Raw genomic sequence first — 21652 nt, 5'->3', positions numbered from 1 at the left:
AAGTCCCATAAGATTTCGCACACATTAGAACATTTGAACATCAGTATGAAATTTCTTCAGAAATATATATATAGAACTACAACTAAGAAAAATATGGACCTTAGTAAATAAACAGAAGCCTAACTATATAACCTTCTACATGCGCAGACACAGCGTTCGCTTAGCATAATAGTTTCTCTAATTGACGGTTTTGGAAAGCATTATTCAGTCACCAAAACTGGCGTTTACAAACGTCTACCCATATCCACCCACACGCGCATACAGAATACTGTCGAACGTTACTGGCCCTATCCAATTTTTATCGTCCATATAACGCTCTGCTAATGTAATGTAAGTAAATTCTGTTTTACTTTTATTTCAGATCGTCAAACTGGCGACTCGGCAACGTTTTTAATGTGCTTCAGTCATCAGCTTCACGACCGTTAGTGTGACAAATCATTGAAAAGCTACAAGAAGCTGATAAGAAGACTAGATACTGGCATAATTATCTACAAAAGCTAAGGGTCTATGGCTGCATACTAAGAACACGTATATAAATTCACTAATAACTGTGTAAGTCTCAGTGGTTGAGAAAGGACGTACAAGAGTAAGAGATGTTCAGGGGGCCGAGTAACTTATATACTGAAGATGCACAGTAGATGGGATATGTGTGTGGTGGGTTTCAAAAATTAGGCGCCGAAATACGCGATGGTTGAATCGGGACTTTTTTAGAAAATGATGACGGAATAAAGCATGGAATCTGATGTATTGTTAGGTCGGTACTGGATGGAGTAGTTTGGGTTGCTTCGGCAGACAAAGAAGATGCAGAGAGTGTGATCGCTGCTGATGCTAATTAATCTTTTCGGGAGGTGAATATCTTTGAAATATCGGCAGAAATCAGGAAACGACAACTGAAGGAGTTACAAATGTGGTTACTAGCGAACGGCTGAGACTCCAGTTGTTGTCAGTTGAGGCTGGATTTTAAAGAGCTCTGGTTAGTTTTACTTTTAAGTGCTCCGTGAGAAACTAGTCAAATTACTACGTTGCTGAGATAATGGACTGACATAATCTGAAAGGAAAATAAATGTCTGGATTTCTGAGTTGGTAGCTAGAGCAGCCAAATATGACAATTTGGCTTTTCCGTAATGGAACAGTGTCCACCTAGTGTTACATTGCTCTGCTTGAAGTTTTGAGTGGCATCGAAGGCAGACACTAGGAAGTGGAAAAATTTGGACAATTGTGGTAAGTTCCTATGGGATCAAAATGCTGAGGTCATCGGTTCGTAGGCTTACACACTACTTAATCTAACTGAAACTAACTTACGCTAAGGACAACACACACACACACACACACACACACACACACACACACACACACACACACACATGCCCGAGGGAGGACTCGAACCTCCGACGGGGGCAGCCGCGCGAACCGACTAGGAAGTGGATGGAGAGTACGAACACGTTTCGCACGAAAAGAATAATTCTTAGGATACTAGACAGATCATTTGGACACGAGAGCGGTAACATAAGGGCACTCGGTATATGGAAAGATTTTTTTAAATTACTTTTTTGCTTAAAACATTCAGCAATTTGCTGGAGCAAACATGTCACACTATTACATGTTCATTCATGCTTAGACACCAATACTTTCAACTTATTGCTATCTATAATTCTTTTACGTTACAAAATTTTAAGAAAATACTAAAAATTTGAGAGAGGTGACAAATCATTAAAAACTACTTTTAAAAGGTTCTGACATATGTGTCAAATTCAGCGCAGTCGTTCCCGATCGTCAACCGTGCCCTTCTACAGTATGTTAAAATAGGCAAACCTAAAGTGTACTGTCACTGTGTGCACGATGTACGACATCGTTGGCTGGGATATCCCACGGGATGGGTTCAGACGCCTAGTCGGGAATGGTGTTTTCCTCTGCGCACTCTGAGCCCTTTCCTCGCAGGTAGGTGAGTCGTGTGTCGTATATACACTCCTGGAAATGGAAAAAAGAACACATTGACACCGGTGTCTCAGACCCAATATACTTGCTCCGGACACTGCGAGAGGGCTGTACAAGCAATGATCACACGCACGGCACAGCGGACACACCAGGAACCGCGGTGTTGGCCGTCGAATGGCGCTAGCTGCGCAGCATTTGTGCACCGCCGCCGTCAGTGTCAGCCAGTTTGCCCTGGCATACGGAGCTCCATCGCAGTCTTTAACACTGGTAGCATGCCGCGACAGCGTGGACGTGAACCGTAAGTGCAGTTGACGGACTTTGAGCGAGGGCGTATAGTGGGCATGCGGGAGGCCGGGTGGACGTACCGCCGAATTGCTCAACACGTGGGGCGTGAGGTCTCCACAGTACATCGATGTTGTCGCCAGTGGTCGGCGGAAGGTGCACGTGCCCGTCGACCTGGGACCGGACCGCAGCGACGCACGGATGTACGCCAAGACCGTAGGATCCTACGCAGTGCCGTAGGGGACCGCACCGCCACTTCCCAGCAAATTAGGGACACTGTTGCTCCTGGGGTATCGGCGAGGACCATTCGCAACCATCTCCATGCAGCTGGGCTACGGTCCCGCACACCGTTAGGCCGTCTTCCGCTCACGCCCCAACATCGTGCAGCCCGCCTCCAGTGGTGTCGCGACAGGCGTGAATGGAGGGACGAATGGAGACGTGTCGTCTTCAGCGATGAGAGTCGCTTCTGCCTTGGTGCCAATGATGGTCGTATGCGTGTTTGGCGCCGTGCAGGTGAGCGCCACAATCAGGACTGCATACGACCGAGGCACACAGGGCCAACACCCGGCATCATGGTGTGGGGAGCGATCTCCTACACTGGCCGTACACCACTGGTGATCGTCGAGGTGACACTGAATAGTGCACGGTACATCCAAACCGTCATCGAACCCATCGTTCTACCATTCCTAGACCGGCAAGGGAACTTGCTGTTCCAACAGGACAATGCACGTCCGCATGTATCCCGTGCCACCCAACGTGCTCTAGAAGGTGTAAGTCAACTACCCTGGCCAGCAAGATCTCCGGATCTGTCCCCCATTGAGCATGTTTGGGACTGGATGAAGCGTCGTCTCACGCGGTCTGCACGTCCAGCACGAACGCTGGTCCAACTGAGGCGCCAGGTGGAAATGGCATGGCAAGCCGTTCCACAGGACTACATCCAGCATCTCTACGATCGTCTCCATGGGAGAATAGCAGCCTGCATTGCTGCGAAAGGTGGATATACACTGTACTAGTGCCGACATTGTGCATGCTCTGTTGCCTGTGTCTATGTGCCTGTGGTTCTGTCAGTGTGATCATGTGATGTATCTGACCCCAGGAATGTGTCAATAAAGTTTCCCCTTCCTGGGACAATGAATTCACGGTGTTCTTATTTCAATTTCCAGGAGTGTATATTTCTGAGTCTAGGCGAGTGTATTGAATTCATTTATTATGTAGTGTTAAGTTTTGTGGTGGTTCTGAAGGAAAGGGTGAAACCCGGTGCTGGCACATTGCCTACCTCCCGAACAGCACCAAGAGGACCGGCGAGCTTAACGTCCTCATACGATGGACGAATCACCATCACATGCCCTCAGTTCATGGGACACTGCGGAGAGGTTTGTAATTTAATCCAGGACTTGGGCATAAAGATTGGAGATAGGAAACTTTACCCCACATTCTCTTCTCCGCTTGCCGGCCAAAGTGAAAGTTTTATCCACCAACTGGATTCGAATCGGCTTGTCTCCAAGTCGAGCAACACCACACAGGCGTGCGTTAGCGACCTCGGCTACGGAGGCAGGTTTCATGATGATTTATAATGATACGTAAGAAAACAACGAAAGGTAGATCCAAGAAGTTACGCTGCGCACAGATCTGAAACGGACTACTTCCAATGCAACAACTACTAATATAAAGATGTTCCGTAACGGAGTGAAACCGGTTATCATAGCGGAAAAAGTGTGACGGCAGCCTGTAACGAAAAGACATTATAAAAGAATGCATCGTTTCTGACGAGCGCATTACAAGCAGCCACACTGCGCAAGAAGTCCAATGAACGCAACTGGGAAAGTATCTACATTCTCACAGGATTTCACGACAAGCGCGTCGTGCGCCACGAAGGAGGGATGGAAGAGAGATTTGAGTTTAACGCCCCGTCGACAGCGTGGTCATTAGAGACGGAGCATAAGCTCGGATTATCAAAGTATGGGGATGAAAATCGGCCGCGCCCTTTCAAAGGAACCATTCCGGCATTTGCCAGGAGCGATCCAGGGAAATCAAGGCAAACCTAAATCTGGGTGGTCTGAAGGGGATTTGATCCGTCGTCCTCCGGAATGAAATTACAGTGTCACAAACTACTTTATATTCCGAGCAACCGCAGCTGTTGAAAGGCATGATGCTAGGAAGAACTCCGCTCACAGCTGGTAAAACTGTTGTTTATTAAAACACGACTGGTTTCGCGGCTTTAAGCCGCATCATCAGTTGAGCCTACGTGGTAAAAAGCAAAGTACATTGTCACCACTTTTTGCGGATATTAAAATTAGTAAAGGAATGTCCAGAATGTACTCACAATGTTAAAAGGTCATAGGCACACCCATCGCTCCTAGTCGGAAGTTACTATTCAGAGAATATCGTCAATAATATGGCGAGCGAAAGGTAAAGAAATGCTTATGATCTTTTAACACTGTGGGTATATTTTAGACATCCCTTTACTAATTTTAATAGCTGCAAAAAGTGTTTTATACCACGTAGGTTCACCTGATGATGCGGCTGAAAGCCGCTAGCAAAGGTAACATTAACTACAGGCTCTTCGTAGGTGGCGCAGTTATCTATAATGAAGTACTAGCTGAAAAAAACTGAACAAGTAGACAGATTTGCATAAGGTTCCAAAGTGGTGCGCAAAATGACAGCTCGCTTTAAATGGATTTCCAGCAAGCAGGGTTAAGAACTGGACAGTAACTTGTGTTACCTAGCTTGACATAGAAATAGCCAAAGTTGCAAGATTCCCTTTTTTTATTTAATTGATCGGGTAACATGAAGCCGTTTTTCAAATCACCCATACAGAGAAAATAGTATTTTCCTTACTAGCATGCAAACCACGCTACGACTTATCAAAGTCAAATTTTTCTATGAACAGTGGCAACAACTTATGTGTTTGTCCTGTCACTGTTCATAAAAACTTAACTTTGATATAAGTATATGTACAATCTTAACATGATTTGATGCTATTACGGAAAATACTGTTCTGTCTGCCTGGATGATCTGAAAATGGGTTCAGGTAACCCGAAACTAGTCATCAATCAAATAAAAAGAAAAACTGAATCTTGCACCTTTGGCTATTTCTATATCAAACTGCTTTAAGTGCCCGAAGTGTAAAATTAGGCACGCCACAGAACAAAAAACGTCCAATCCCACGACAACAAACAAACACCTGCTTGTAACAATCTGTATGGGTATGAAATGAAACGGTCATACAGTCTCACTCGCAGGTAGTTACAGTGGCAGAAAACCAGTCACTGATAGGATATTGGGAAAATGTAGTGTGTAAAAATCATTGTTTACAAAACACTCGTCCGACGCATCCTAAAATATTGCTCAAGTTACAATAAACTTGCTAACATGAATGAAAGGGTTTGTGCATGACTGTGTTAGGATTAGCATGGGCTTGGAAGTGAACGTGAACATTATCAAGGTTCAGAAAATATTGTAGTTGTGACAGTATTTCCATCTTTCATTCAAAATTAAGACCTTTTTCCCGATTCTTGGAATAGTTACGTTGTATGCAGCCTGATGCGAGTTGCAGTACGGTAGGTTCCTGCTCGGCTTTCCTACCAGCGATCTGCTGCAACATGTTCACAAGTAGGTGCAGGTAATGGACGAAAGAGGGATACACATCAAATAGGACTAAGAAGGGATATTGAATACATACAAAGAAAGGCAACGCAAGTGGTCACACGACATTTCCATTCGTGAGGAACGCTACGGAGATTCTGGGGAATCTAAATGGCAGACTCTGGAAGGTACACGCCAACTATGCTGCTAGGGCCGGCTTACGAAGTTTCAAGAATCAGCGCTGACAGAGTGATCTAGGAAAGTACTACCAACTCTTACGTCAGGGATCGCGAAGACAGGATTAAACTACAACGTGCACAGAGACATGTAAGCAGTTATCCTTTATTCGCTCCATACGCGAATGAAATGTGAAGAAGCCCTAATAAATGGCACAATGAGAAATAGCCTCTGCCATGCACTTCAGAGTGATTCGCAAAATGTAAATGTATGACGAAAGTCCTAGGCTGTACATACGAAGAGAATTGATTTATTCATCTAGCCTATGTTTCCTATCAAAGCAGGCACGTAACGACTACAGTTTACAATTGTTTCTTCCGTAGCACTCAAAAATGGTTCAAATGGCTCTGAGCACTATGGGACTTAACTTCTGAGGTCATCAGTCCCCTAGAAATTAGAACTACTTAAACCTAACTAACCTAAGGACATCACACACACATCCATGCCCGAGGCAGGATTCGAACCTGCGACCGTAGCGGTCGCGCGGTTCCAGACTGTAGCGCCTAGAACCGATCAGCCACCCCGGCTGGCCTTCCGTGGCACTAATGGGTTATTTGGCAAAATACGTTAACCTATGGTACTCTTACTGTTCCGGCCTTCTTAGCGAAACCGTGATTTCTGGTTACGCAATTCTGGCAAAGAGAACCGTGCAACGTTCCCCTTCACCTCAATGCTACACCTGACGCTCTATCCAAATACTGTACCCAGGAGCTGACGCACGCAATCCTGTTTGTACACACGCTCTGCTCGCCAAGGCTACTACGGGCCTTACTGCGGAGGCCACGTGAAGTAGGAGTGGCTTGACCTGTAGGAACCAACCTCCAAAAAAACAGAATACCAGGTGCAGATAGGTCTTCCTGAATCTGTGGTCGGAGTTTGCTTACTGCCCTGACAACGGAGATCGTGTTAAATACAATGCGATAAATATCTAGTTAGGTAGAAAGATAACATCTGGTTGGTTGATTTGGGGGAGGGGACCAACAAATATAACATCTGAGTGGCGTGTTGCCAAGAAAACTTCGCACTGTTTAGTTTAAGTTTGGGCTGGCACTTCGATACATTGGTTGCTGATGGTTAACTGGCGTTCGATAGTGATACGGCAGTAACTTGATGTGGCGTTTCGTAAAAGGCGAAACACAAAAGCTTCAAATTTCCTGCACGAAAAACAGTGAAGCACGACACTTACATGCATTATCATTCATTACAAGCCGCGCACTTTTCATCGCGCAATGCAGGCCTTGAATCATTCAAGGGAACGCTGCTGGCATACGGCTCTTAAGCACCCCACCAAATATTGTTTCATACGTACAACGTGAGATTCCAAGCACAACGTGAAGCTGCGTTGGACATTTGGTGGCCAAATGAAAGCTACTCAGTAACGAAAGCAATGTTTCTACACACCTTCATAAGAGTAGTTCAAGGTACATTCTGCAATTATTCGGTATCAATAGCGATAGATAAGTACCAATTTAGTATTAGCACCCTCTTCAATACTCGAAATGCTCTGGAAGCTTGAGTGTAAGATCGACTTCGTCACTTCAGGGCCATATACGTTTGGCCGCATTTCCATTTACGTATGGCGTCAGGAACATTTGGCCTCTGTATCTTTAATCTTCTGCAACATATTTTTTACATCTGCGGCGCCAACAGACTAAATGCAGATGAGAACAAAAACTAATTATTCTTAGTTTTACAGTGGTTGAAATAAAAATGCTGGAGAGTTCTTTCTATTTCAAAAATAAAAATAAAAATGTTTAAAAATTCTAACGACATCACTGCTAACAAATGTAACGACTGATTTCTTACTTCGTGGAACTGATGAGGACTGCATACAAGTGGAAGCAAATATGTGATGAACCATTCGCTAACAAAAATGTGTCCAACTGAACGAATAACTGTTACACATAACAAATTCATTTTCTGTCTCGCCCTCTTGCGTAATGAAGGAAGTAGTCACTGAGAAGACGACACCACCTTCCACATTTTACAGCTGTCATCAACTCAGTTTTATGTGGGAGTGACAGGACACTGGGGAAGACTTAAAAAAGGTGTCTTTCATAATACTGCAGATATAATTTCCTGACGTTCTCGCAGTAAATGGCATCCTAAAACCCAAAAAGTGATGCAACCATGTATTTCACGCCATTTCCTTCATTTAATTAGGGTCGCATGCTACTCGCCAATGTACATGTGCCACAGTCCTTTAAGATGTGCAATAACTCGTTGTTTATGATCAGTACAGGTAGAGTCACGAGTGGACCAAAGATGTTTTAGGCAAAAAATGTACATTCATTTGTGGAATTATCTATGTTATATCAGCCTACCGCAGTGGATAGCACAGTGGACTGGCATTAGGGGGGTAGGGGGGGGGGGGGCGACGGCTCGAACCTGCGTCCGGCCATCCAGATTTAGATTTTCCGTGATTTTCAAAATGGCTCTGAGCACTATGGGACTTAACATCTCAGGTCATCAGTCCCCTAGAACTTAGAACTACTTAAACCTAACTAACCTAAGGACATCACACACATCCATGCCCGAGGCAGGATTCGAACCTGCGACCGTAGCGGTCACATGGTTCCAGACTGAAGCTCCCAGAACCGCACGGCCACACCGGCCGGCTCCGTGATTTTCCTAAATCGCTTTAGGCAAGTGGGGGAAAATTCCTTTGAGAGGGCACGGCCGATTTCTATTCCCCATCCTTCCCTAATCCGAACTTGCGCGCTGTCTCTAATGACCTCGTTATACACTAATCTCAGCCTGCATCATTAATTTTCACTCCCCCCCCATGAACCATGGACCTTGCCGTTGGTGGGGAGGCTTGCGTGCCTCAGTGATACAGATGGCCGTACCGTAGGTGCAACCACAACGGAGGGGTATCTGTTGAGAGGCCAGACAAATGTGTGGTTCCTAAAGAGGGGCAGCAGCCTTTTCAGTACTTGCAGGGGCAACAGTCTGGATGATTGACTGATCTGGCCTTGCAACACTAACCAAAATGGCCTTGCTGTGCTGGTACTGCGAACGGCTGAAAGCAAGGGGAAACTACACCCGTAATTTTTCCCGAGGGCATGCAGCTTTACTGTATGGTTAAATGATGATGGCGTCCTCTTGGGTAAAATATTCCGGAGGTAAAATAGTCCCCCATTCGGATCTCCGGGCGGGGACTACTCAAGAGGACGTCGTTATCAGGAGAAAGAAAACTGGCGTTCTACAGATCGGAGCGTGGAATATCAGGTCCCTCAATCGGGCAGGTAGGTTAGAAAATTTAAAAAGGGAAATGGATAGGTTAAAGTTAGATATAATGGGAATTAGCGAAGTTCGGTGGCAGGAGGAACAAGACTTCTGGTCAGGTGAATACAGGGTTATAAATACAAAATCAAATAGGGGTAATGCAGGAGTAGGTTTAATAATGAATAAAAAAATAGGAGTGCGGGTAAGCTACTACAAACAGCATAGTGAACGCATTCTTGTGGCCAAGATAGACACAAAGCCCATGCCCACTACAGTAGTACAAGTTTATATGCCAACTAGCTCTGCAGATGATGAAGAAATTGAAGAAATGTATGACGAGATAAAAGAAATTATTCAGGTAGTGATGGGAGACGAAAATTTAATAGTCATGGGTGACTGGAATTCTAGAGTAGGAAAAGTGAGAGAAGGAAACATAGTGGGTGAATATGGATTGGGGGAGAGAAATGAAAGAGGAAGCTGTCTGGTAGAATTTTGCACAGAGCATAGCTTACTCATAGCTAACACTTGGTTCAAGAATCATGAAAGAAGGTTGTATACATGAAGAATCCTGGAGATACTAGAAGGTATCAGATAGATTATATAATGGTAAGACACAGATTTAGGAACCAGGTTCTAAATTGTAAGACATTTCCAGGGGCAGATGTGGACATTGACCACAAGCTATTGGTTATGAACTGTAGATTAAGACTGAAGAAACTGCAAAAAGGTGGGAATTTAAGGAGATGGGACCTGGATAAACTGACTAAACCAGAGATTTTACAGAGTTTGAGGAAGAGCATAAGGGAACAATTAACAGGAATGGGGGAAAGAAATACAGTAGTAGAAGAATGGGTAGCTCTGAAGGATGAAGTAGTGAAGGCAGCAGAGGATCAAGTAGGTAAAAAGACGAGGGCTAGTAGAAATCCTTGGGTAACAGAAGAAATATTGAATTTAATTGATGAAAGGAGAAAATATAAAAACGCAGTAAATGAAGCAGGCAAAAAGGAATACAAACGTCTCAAAAATGAGATCGACAGGAAGTGCAAAATGGCTAAGCAGGGATGGCTAGAGGACAAATGTAAGGATGTAGAGGCTTATCTCACTAGGGGTAAGATAGATACTGCCTACAGGAAACTCAAAGAGACCTTTGGAGAAAAGAGAGCCACTTGTATGAATATCACGAGTTCAGATGGAAACCCAGTTCTAAGCAAAGAAGGGAAAGCAGAAAGGTGGAAGGAGTATATAGAGGGGCTATACAAGGGCAATGTAGTCGAGGACAATATTATGGAAATGGAAGAGGATGTAGATGAAGATGAAATGGGAGATACGATACTGCGTGAAGAGTTTGACAGAGCACTGAAAGACCTGAGTCGAAACAAGGCCCCTGGAGTAGACAACATTCCATTAGAACTACTGACGGCCTTGGGAGAGCCAGTCCTGGCAAAACTCTACCATCTGGTGAGCAAGATGTATGAGACAGGTGAAATACCCTCAGACCTCGAGAAGAATATAATAATTCCAATCCCAAAGAAAGCAGGTGTTGACAGATGTGAAAATTACCGAACTATTAGTTTAATAAGTCACAGCTGCAAAATACTAACGCGAATTCTTTACAGACGAATGGAAAAACTGGTAGAAGCCGACCTCGGGGAAAATCAGTTTGGATTCCGTAGAAATGTTGGAACACGTGAGGCAATACTGAACCTACGACTTATCTTAGAAAATATATTAAGGAAAGGCAAACCTACATTTCTAGCATTTGTAGACTTAGAGAAAGCTTTTGACAATGTTGACTGGAATACTCTCTTTCAAATTCTAAAGGTGGCAGGGGTAAAATACAGGGAGCGAAAGGCTATTTACAATTTTTACGGAAACCAAATGGCAGTTATAAGAGTCGAGCGACATGAAAGGGAAGCAGCGGTTGGGAAGGGAGTGAGACAGGGTTGTAGCCTCTCCCCGATGTTATTCAATCTGTATATTGAGCAAGCAGTAAAGGAAAGAAAAGAAAAATTCGGAGTAGGTATTAAAATTCATGGAGAAGAAGTAAAAACGTTGAGGTTAGCCGATGACATTGTAATTCTGTCTGAGACAGCAAAGGACTTGGAAGAGCAGTTGAACGGAATGGACAGTGTCTTGAAAGGAGGGTATAAGATGAACATCAACAAAAGCAAAACGAGGATAATGGAATGTAGTCGAATTACGTCAGGTGATGCTGAGGGAATTAGATTAGGAAATGAGACACTTAAAGTAGTAAAGGAGTTTTGCTATTTGGGTAGCAAAATAACTGATGATGGGCGAAGTAGAGAGGATATAAAATGTAGACTGGCAATGGCAAGGAAAGCGTTTCTAAAGAAGAGAAATTTGTTAACATCGAGTATAGATTTAAGTGTCAGGAAGTCGTTTCTGAAAGTATTTGTATGGAGTGTAGCCATGTATGGAAGTGAAACATGGACGATAACTAGTTTGGACAAGAAGAGAATAGAAGCTTTCGAAATGTGGTGCTACAGAAGAATGCTGAAGATTACATAGGTAGATAACATAATTAATGAGGATGTATTGAATAGAATTGGGGAGAAGAGGAGTTTGTGGCACAACTTGACAAGAAGAAGGGACCAGTTGGTAGGACATGTTCTGAGGCATCAAGGGATCACAAATTTAGCGTTGGAGGGCAGCGTGGAGGGTAAAAATCATAGAAGGAGACCAAGAGATGAATACACTAAGCAGATTCAGAAGGATATAGGTTGCAGTAGGTACTGGGAGATGAAGAAGCTTGCACAGGATAGAGTAGCATGGAGAGCTGCATCAAACCAGTCTCTGTAGTGAAGACCACAACAACAACACATTAATGACATTCCTGCCACTATCAAATAAGTCATAAGAAAAACGTCAATTGACGCATTATTACACAATAGCCACTTCTTAGTGCAGAAAGATTCTTGGATGAAACGACTTGTAGCTTTGAGCCTGATACCGCTAACAGAGTCCATCATATACCAACTGAAAACAAGAATAGGTACTAGATGTTCGAACCGCTAACATACGATAGATGTTGACCGCGATGTAGCCGGTTTGAATACCAAGAGTGGAAGAAATTTACCACCAAGCGAATTTGGTACGCTATGACAGGTGAGAGGACGACGTACAGATTTTAATCATCAGATTATAAATGAGTAATGGTAAGTCATTTTTGAGGCTGTTCCACCTATCGGATGATTAAGTTAAGCTCGACAGTTCACTTACCAATTTTCGACAAGGTACCCAATGTGTCGACACTGGGTTTCATTAGATTCCATGTGATGTACGCACACACACGGGCGCGCACCACACAATATATCTCTGAGCAGTGGGAGGAACGAAACAGTTAAGTCGTGTTCCCCACAGAATTTCCGACGACAGCAATGAGAAATTACTGATTCGAGTATGGGACTAACTTTCAGTAGAATATACAATTTAGCTGCGTCAGAGACTCTCCAAATACACTCTTAAAAATGAATACAAATAACTTATGTGATGTCATACCGTCGTAAAACAGCAGCTGAATTCTGAGTAAACAACGACGTCCTACCACTGCGACGGTGAAAACAGGCACAAAGCAAGCCTCGTTTGATATCTAGCATTAACTTCTTGCTGCAGGAGTTATCTGTGTTTATCATTAGGCACACCCGCCTGAAAAATTGCCATCCATAGATATTCCATGTAATTAGGTAGCAAGGCGCAGTGGGTTTGTTTAGCGATGAGTGGAAAATTTCACATGGTTGTAGAACGAGCGAACAATGTGGTTGATACTAAAGAACGGTCCTTGTACTTTCCCATGTGTCAAACGCGACAACAAGCGCATTGATTCAAACTTGTTCAACATACCAGCAATATACAGAACGACGTCGCCTCAGACAGCAGATCCCGACGGTGAAACCCAGTTTATCGCATCAGAGTTTCGTTTTTGCCAGCGTAACAAGTTTAAGCTCTCCGCTCGCGGGTAATCTCTTTACGAGTGCGCAACGAAATTGTGATTCGAGCGTACCTGTTCAGGGGTCAGAATTACGATGAGTCGGTGCACATTGTCGAATGCTGGTTATTGATAATGAGAAAAAAAGGGAGAGGACGCAAGGTATTAACGGCATTCTATCTACTACTTTCAAAATTAGACACGGTATTTTTTTGTTTAACGTCCACATTCAAGATGGTGGTGAACTGCACACTGTAACCTGTCATTGAAATGTGTCGTGATGCTGGTTTTGAACCATTTATCCACACATCAATGTTTGCATTTATAGTTCTGAATCACTGTACAACGTATTCCCGAACATACACGGTGCCAGTACTCTTAGCCATCAATTCAATTCTATTTAATTTTATCCGTATTTTGCAGCTTCAAACGTGACTCTGTTCAATACACTAGAAGTCACAAATTTTCGTGTTTTATTAAATACACCATGCATTTCGGACCCTGTAGGTCCACCATCAGGTGTAATTTGTCTTAATACACGATTTATTTTTCCTCTTCAATGAAGTGAAATGCATATTCCTGTCATGAAAAAGTTTGATGTTAGGTTATGAATTTCGTAAGTCAAACGAGGAAAATATGTGGGAAATAGTGGAAAAAATAAAGTGTGTTAACTTATCACATAATCCAAGAAAAGCGTTTTTAGCTTTTTAGCGTCATCAGTTCTATTACTAATGTTGCTCCCAACAGAAGGAGACCGTCTGGAGGTATTCTTTACTTGGCCAAATTCCTTCGAGTTTATCGTTGTGGTTCTTAAGCGTTAAATACGTTTCTTGCATTTTGCGGAGGACAGTGGTAGTTCCCAGAATGTACTTAGGTTCCGACACATTTCTTGGCCGATATTAGTCTCTTCTCTGGCAGCCGTCAGTCTTCTGTCAACTGTTGAGTTAACTTCTAATCAAGCCTCAGAAAACACTTTTTTAAAAACCCAAAAGAAAAATTTAACAATAAAATCCGTCTACTATCTTTTCAATAGAGCTGTTTATTATGCCAACGCACATTCTGAAGGCACAGCAGCATTACCAAGGCTTCAGTCACTATTTAAGTACCTTCATTGCGACGTCAACACACCAGACACATATTTTCCGTCGATGGATGACGACGTGACCGCCGGCAACCCAAGCCACCCCTCTTGGGAAATACGAAAATGGCAGTAGACTACAACCAGCCCAGACCACACGGAGGTATGCGTTCTCTTCGGGTGGTGGTGAGGGTGGTGGTGGTGGTGGGGGAGGGGGGTGGGGTGGAGCTATATCAAGCAGATCATCGCCAGCTAAGCTACGTCGTGTTGTTATCTCCCCCCCCAGCACTGCCACTGGACTCTGATCAAGACATCGCTTCGTCCCGCTGTTGAGTCCTCGCGGAACTTCGGCTGTGTCCTTAGTCTTCGACGACGAGGAACAGGCTCTGAAACATTTCCGTGTGATATTTGCGCTACCGTTGCCTACGTTGTGTGGATAGCTCCGAATTTGCTCACGATATTATCAAGTGTTACTGATTGCACACTGTAGTAGACGCTGAACTTCTACGACTTCAAATGTTATATTGTTTCTTGATTTTTCTATCTTTGTTGCTTTCGCATTTGAACTAATGGTGAACAGTTTCGAACGTATTCTTTCATCTTCAAACCATTACATACAGTATGTGATCAAAAGTATCCGGAGACCACAAAAACATACGTTTTTCATATTAGGGGCATTGTGATGCCACCTACTGCCAAGTACTCCTTATCAGCGACATCAGTATTCATTAGACATCGTGAGAGAGCAGAATGGGGCGCTCGCGGAACTTACGGACTTCGAACGTGGTCAGGTGATTGGGTGTCACATGTATCATACGTCTCTACACGAGATTTCCTCACTCCTAAACATCCCTAGGTCCACTGTTTTCGGTGTGATAGTGAAGTGGAAACGTGAAGGACACGAACAGCACAAAAGCGTACAGGCCGACCTCGTCTGTTGACTGACAGAGACCGCCGACAGTTCAAATTCAAATGGCTCTGAGCACTATGGGACTCAACTTCTGAGGTCATTAGTCCCCTAGAACTTAGAACTAGTTAAACCTAACTAACCTAAGGACATCACACACATCCATGCCCGAGGCAGGATTCGAACCTGCGACCGTAGCGGTCTCGCGGTTCCAGACTGCAGCGCCTAGAACCGCACGGCCACTTCGGCCGGCCCGCCGGCAGTTGAAGAGGGCTCTAATGTGTAGTAGGCAGGCATCTATCCAGACCATCACACAGGAATCATGATCATGATCCACTGTAAGTACTGTGACAGTAAGGAGAGAGACGATTAACGTGGATTTCATGCTCGAGCGGCAGTCAAACGACGCATCACTTGGTGTAAGGAGCTAAACATCGGACGATTGAACGGTGGAAGAACGTTGTGTGGAGTGACGAATCACGGTACACAATGTGCCGATCCGATGGCAGGGTGTGGGTATGGCGTATGCCCGGTGAACGTCATCTGCCAGTTTGTGTAGTGCCAACAGTTAAATTCAGAGGCGGTGGTGTTATCGTGTGGTCGTGTTTCTCATGGAGGGGGCTTGCACCCCTTGTTGTTTTGCTTGGCACTATCACAACACAGGCCTACACTGATGCTTCAAGCACCTTCTTGCTTCCCACTTTTGAAGAGCAATTCGGGGATGGCGATTGCATCTTTCAACACCATCGAGCACCTGTTCATACTGCACGGTCTGTGGCGGAGTGGTTACACAACAGTCACAACCCTTAACGGATTGCCTGCACAGACTCTTGACCTGAATCCTACAGAACACCTTTGGGATGTTTTGGAACGCCGACTTCGTGCCAGGCCTCACCGATCGACATCGATATCTCACCTCGGTGCAGCACTCCGTGAACAATGGGCTGCCATTTCTGTGTCCGAATACTTTTGATCACATAGTGCACGTTAAACGTACATCATTACAAAAATTGTAAATAAAAGTACTGAAGTTTATAATGAGTTTTCTAGTACTCTGTATGTTCAGTCGCAATGGTTCATTATTTTGTGATTTGACCATACAAAGTGCTCGAAAACTGTTTACACCAAGGTGACAGAAGTCGTGGGTTATCTCCTAATAATGTTTCTCACCTCCTTCTGCCCGGCGTTGTGCAGGAAAGCGACATGGCACGTACTGAACAGGTCCTCTACTGAAATGTTGAGCCACGCTGCCTCTATAGCCGTCCATAACTGCGAAAGTGTTGTCGGTGTAGGTTCAAATGGCTCTGAGCACTATGGGACTTAACATCTGTGGTCATCAGCCCCCAGACTTAGAACTACTTAAACCTAAGGACATCACACACATCCATGCCCGAGGCAGGATTCGAACCTGCGACCGTAGGTCGGTGTAGGATTTTGTACACGAAATGACCTCTCAATTACGTCCCATGAATGTTCGATGGGTGGCCAAATTATTCGTTCAACTTGTCGAACAAGTGTGGCCCGGTGCCATGGCGCTCTGTCATCCAGCACAAGCTCGGATTAGGGGACGATGGGGGAGGAAACCGGCCGCGCCCTTGCAAAGGAACCATCCCGGCATTTGCCTGAAGTGATCTTGGGAAATCACGGAAAACCTAAATCAGGATGGCCGGACGCGGCATTGAACCGACGTCCTGCCAAAAGCGAGTCGTGTGTGGCTGTGTGCTAAACACTGCGCCACCTCGCTCAGTGGAAACATTATGTCCATGAATGGCTGCAAATGGTCTCCAAGTAACCGAACATAACCATTTCCAATCAATGATCGGTTCAGTTGGACCCGATGACCCAGTCCATCCCATGTAAGCACAGCCCACACCATTATGGAGCCACCATCTCACCACAAGCTTGCACAGTGCCCTGTTTATAATTTGGGTCCATGGCTTCTTGGGGTCTGCGCCAAACTCGAACCCTGCCTTCAGCTCTTACGAACTGAAATCGTGACTCATCTGACCAGGCCACGGTTTCCCACTCGCCTAGCGTCCAACCAATACGGTTACGAGCTCAGGAGAAATGCTGCAGGCGATGTCGTGCTGTTAGCAAAGGCGTCGGTCGCATGTTGCCATAGTCCATTAACGCCAGATTTTGCCTCACAGTCCTAAAGGATAAGTTAGTCGTACGTCCCACATGGATTTCTGCGGTTACTTCACGCCGTGTTGCTTGTCTTTTAGCGCTGACAATTCTACACAAACGCTGCTTTTCGGTCGTGAAGTGAAGGCGAGCGGTCACTGCGTTGTCCGTGATGAGAAGTAATGCCTGGAATGTCGTATTTCCGGCACACACTTGACACTGTGGATCCCGGAATATTGAATTTCCTGACTATTTCCGAAATGGAATATCATATGCGTCTAGCTGCAACTAACATTCCGCATTCAAGGTCTGTTAACTCCCTCGTGAGGCCATAATCGCGTCGGAAACCTTTTCACACGAAACACCTGAGTACAAATGACAGCTCCGGCAGTGCACTGCCCTTTTATACCTTGTGTACGCGACACTACAGCCATCTATATGTGTACATATCGCTATCCCACGACTTTTGTCGCCCGAGTGTACTTTAATATTTGAATTTTATATTGTAACTAACGATGTACTTTTAACACGCGTAATGATTTGAAAATAAATGAATAAGTTCGAAATTAGTCACCATTAACTCTAATGACAAAGCAACAAGGGCATAGGAATAAAGAAACAATAAGATTAAATAAATTTGTTGGTACTTCTGTCAATTCAGTGTTGAAATTCCACCTCAAATATCAATTCTTCCTACTTCGATAATTTTCTGGTAAACTTTTTCCCCAGATACTAAGATGCCGCGATTTAAATGGTAATAGACATTAATATTGTTGTTACAGCAGTTGTCAACGCGATCTGCGAATTTTGCAGATTATTTTTTTATATAGGTGACCACACTGAGACGCACCTGCAGATACTCACGAAATGAACAACGTACAGGCAAATTGTATCAAGTATTAGACAATGTTCGTATGGTGACGGAACTGCACGCGGTCGAATCATCATTAACTATATTCTTCATAAAACGTTTCATATCCGAAAGGAACCCGTTTCGCAGAAGGAGTCGCATATCGAAAGAGAAACTGTTTATCCACAGGCTACCAGTTATAAAACCTCCAACCGTTATATAAGTAAGGAAACGTCAGAATGCTTCCGCGCAGTACCAGTGGATTTCCACGATTTGGAGAGCTCTACTGCAGAAGATACACAACGAGCCGAACAGAGCACCTATTAAGAACCTCTTTCTGTAAGACCACCAGCAGACGGGAAGGGTGTAATGAAGCAAGAGAAAAGACATCCTTATTTTTTCAGTACTTACGGTCCCCTTGCACGATGAAATGCGGCGGAATGTGAAACTTGACAGGTTTCGCTTTGCTCGTGATTATTTTGTACGCAGTACTGTGGAGACACTGGGTCCGACACAGGCAGAGGCGCATTGCAACCGCCTGGCATGGCGACAGCGGCTGTGGCAGGGCCCGTGAGTTGCGCCTGCCGCGGCACAAAGCACAGCACTGCTCGTTATCTCGTCCCGGCCTAAGGGCCTACTGGCCCTGCGACGCGTAATGATGGCGCGGAAGCCGCCGCCAGTGTCCCGAGTTCGCGAGAGTCACGTAACAGCGGCTCCAGTTGCACAAAAGAGCCTTTATTGCCACAAATTGTTGTGGCCCCCATGACATTTTCGGGTGACCAATTAGCTGTCACAAGATTCACGGTGTAAGTCCTTGAGTATCCATTAACTACAGGATGTCCCGAGCACTCAAAGATTTCCAAAACCAATCGTGACAATAAATACGTTATGCAACTGGAGCTTGTTTTATACCACAATGCACTAGTAGAGTCAGAATTAACAGAGTTTTCGAAGAGATGAGTTCAAATTAGGCCAAAGGCTTCGATAACATTCCTTCGGAATTTATAAAATCTTTGGGGGAAGTGGAAACCAAGCGACTGTTCAAGTTGCTTTGTAGAATCTGCGAGTCTGGAGACATATCATCAAATATTGGAAAAATAGCATCCACACAATCCGGAAGTTGGAGGAGGAGGAGGAGGAGGAGGAGGAGGAGATTAATGTTTAACGTGTCGTCGACAACGAGGTCATTAGAGACGGAGCACAAGCTCGGATTATGGAAGGATTGGGAAGGAAAGCGGCAGTGCTCTGTCGAAGAAACCATCCCGGCATTTGCCTTAAGCGGTTTAGGAAAATCACCGAAAACCTATATCAGGATGGCCTGACAGGGATTTAAATCGCCGTCCTCCCGAATGCGAGTCCAGTGTGCTAACCATTGCGCAACCTCTCTCGGTAACCGAGAAGATAGCAAGAGCTCACAAATGCCAAATATCCAACAATCAGCTTAACAGCTCACGCATCAAAGTTGCTGACAAGAATAATACACTACTGGCCATTAAAATTGCTACACCACGAAGATGAAGTGCTACAGACGCGAAATTTAACCGACAGGAAGAAGATGCTGTGATATGCAAATGATTAGCTTTTCAGAGCATTCACACAAGGTTGGCGCCGATGACGACACCTACAACGTGCTAACACGAGGAAAGTTCAGCCGCGCGGGATTAGCCTAGCGGTCTAAGGGGTTCGAGTCCTCCCTCGGGCATGAGTGTGTTTGGTTGTCCTTAGGATAATTCAGGTTAAGTAGTGTGTAAGCTTAGGGACTGATGACCTTAGCAGTTAAGTCCCATAAGATTTCACACACATTTTTTGGGGAAAGTTTCCAACCGATTTCTCATACACAAATTGCAGCTGACCGGCGTTGCCTGGTGAAACGTTGTTGTGATGCCTCGTGTAAGGAGGAGAAATGCTTTCCCATCACGTTTCCGACATTGATAAAGGTCGGATTGTAGCCTATCGCGATTGCAGTTTATCGTATCGCAACATTACTTCTCGCGTTGGTCGAGATCCAATGACTGTTAGCAGAATATGGAATCGGTGGGTTCAGGAGGGTAATACGGAACGCCGTGCTGGATCCCAACGGCCTCGTATCACTAGCAGTCAAGATGACAGGCATCTTATCCGCATGGCTGTAACGGATCGTGCAACCACATCTCGATCCCGGAGTCAACAGATGAGGACGTTTGCAAGACAACAACCATCTGCACGAACAGTTGGACGACGTTTGCAGCACCATGGACTATCAGCTCGGAGACCATGGCTGCGGTTACCCCTGACGCTGCATCACAGACAGGAGCGACTGCGATGGTGTACTCAACGACGAACCTGGGTGCACGAATGGCAAAACGTCATTTTTCGGATGAATACAGGTTCTGTTTACAGCATCATGATGGTCGCATCCGTGTCTGGCGACATCGCGGTGAACGCACGTTGGAAGCGTGTATTTGTCATCGCCATACTGGCGTATCACCCGGCGTGATGGTATGGGGTGCCATTGGTTACACTCTCGGTCACCTCTTGTTCGCATTGACGGCACTTTGAACAGTGGACGTTACATTTCAGATGTCTTACGACCCGTGGCTCTACCCTTCATTCGATCCCTGCGAAACCTTACATTTCGGCAGGATAATGCACGACCGCATGTTGCAGGTCCTGTACGGGCCTTTCTGGATACAGAAAATGCTCGACTGCTGCCCTGGCCAGCACATACTCCAGATCTCTCACCAATTGAAAACGTGTGGTCAATTGTGGCCGAGCAACTGGCTCGTCACAATATGCCAGTCACTACTCTTTATGAACTGTGGTATCGTGTTGAAGCTGCATGGGCAGCTGCAGCTGTACCTGTACACGCCATTCAAGCTCTGTTTGACTCAATGCCCAGGCTTATCAAGGCCGTTATTACGACCAGTTCTGGGCACTGACTTCTCAGGATCTATGCACCCAAATTGCGTGAAAATGTAATCACATGTCAGTTCTAGTATAATATATTTGTCCAATGAATACCCGTTTATCATCTGCATTTCTTCTTGGTGTTGCAATTTTAATGGCAGTTGTGTATGAGGAAGAACGCTAAATAAAACTGAGGATGTGTTAGATGACCATTAGTTCGGCCTTAGGTAAAGTAAAAGCCCGAGCGAGGTAATTCTGAAGTAGCACCTGATAATGGGAGCAAGACAATACAAATCAAGACACTTTCAGAGGATTTGTCGACTTAGAAAAACCGTTCAATAATGTAAAATAGTGAAAGGTGTACGAAATTCTAAGGAAAATAGTTGTAAGATGTAGGGAACGACGGGTAATATAAACGGTCCACTCACATTGATGTGACCGCCTGTCAGAAGCCTGACTAACCAGCGTTCGCAGTGCGGACGTGCATAAAGAGTGTCATTGTGGTTCTAGAAGATACTACAGTGATGTGGAGCCATGCCGACTCCAGTACAGTTGTCAGCTGCGCTATATTTCACGGCTGAGGATCCATGGGGA

General features: G+C 44.9%; 1 protein-coding gene across 2 annotated transcripts in view; it reads right to left on the bottom strand.

Moving 5' to 3' along the window:
• The window catches only part of LOC124742400 (cytosolic purine 5'-nucleotidase), a 458666-nt gene that overhangs the window by 272608 nt on the left and 164406 nt on the right, over positions 1 to 21652 (bottom strand). The gene's annotated exons all lie outside the window — the stretch shown is intronic.

The sequence above is a fragment of the Schistocerca piceifrons genome, chromosome 1 (genome assembly GCF_021461385.2).
Source record: "Schistocerca piceifrons isolate TAMUIC-IGC-003096 chromosome 1, iqSchPice1.1, whole genome shotgun sequence".
Classification (NCBI taxonomy): domain Eukaryota; kingdom Metazoa; phylum Arthropoda; class Insecta; order Orthoptera; family Acrididae; genus Schistocerca; species Schistocerca piceifrons.
The sequence above is the reverse complement of the archived record's forward strand: the minus strand, read 5'-3'. Positions and strand labels throughout refer to the sequence as shown.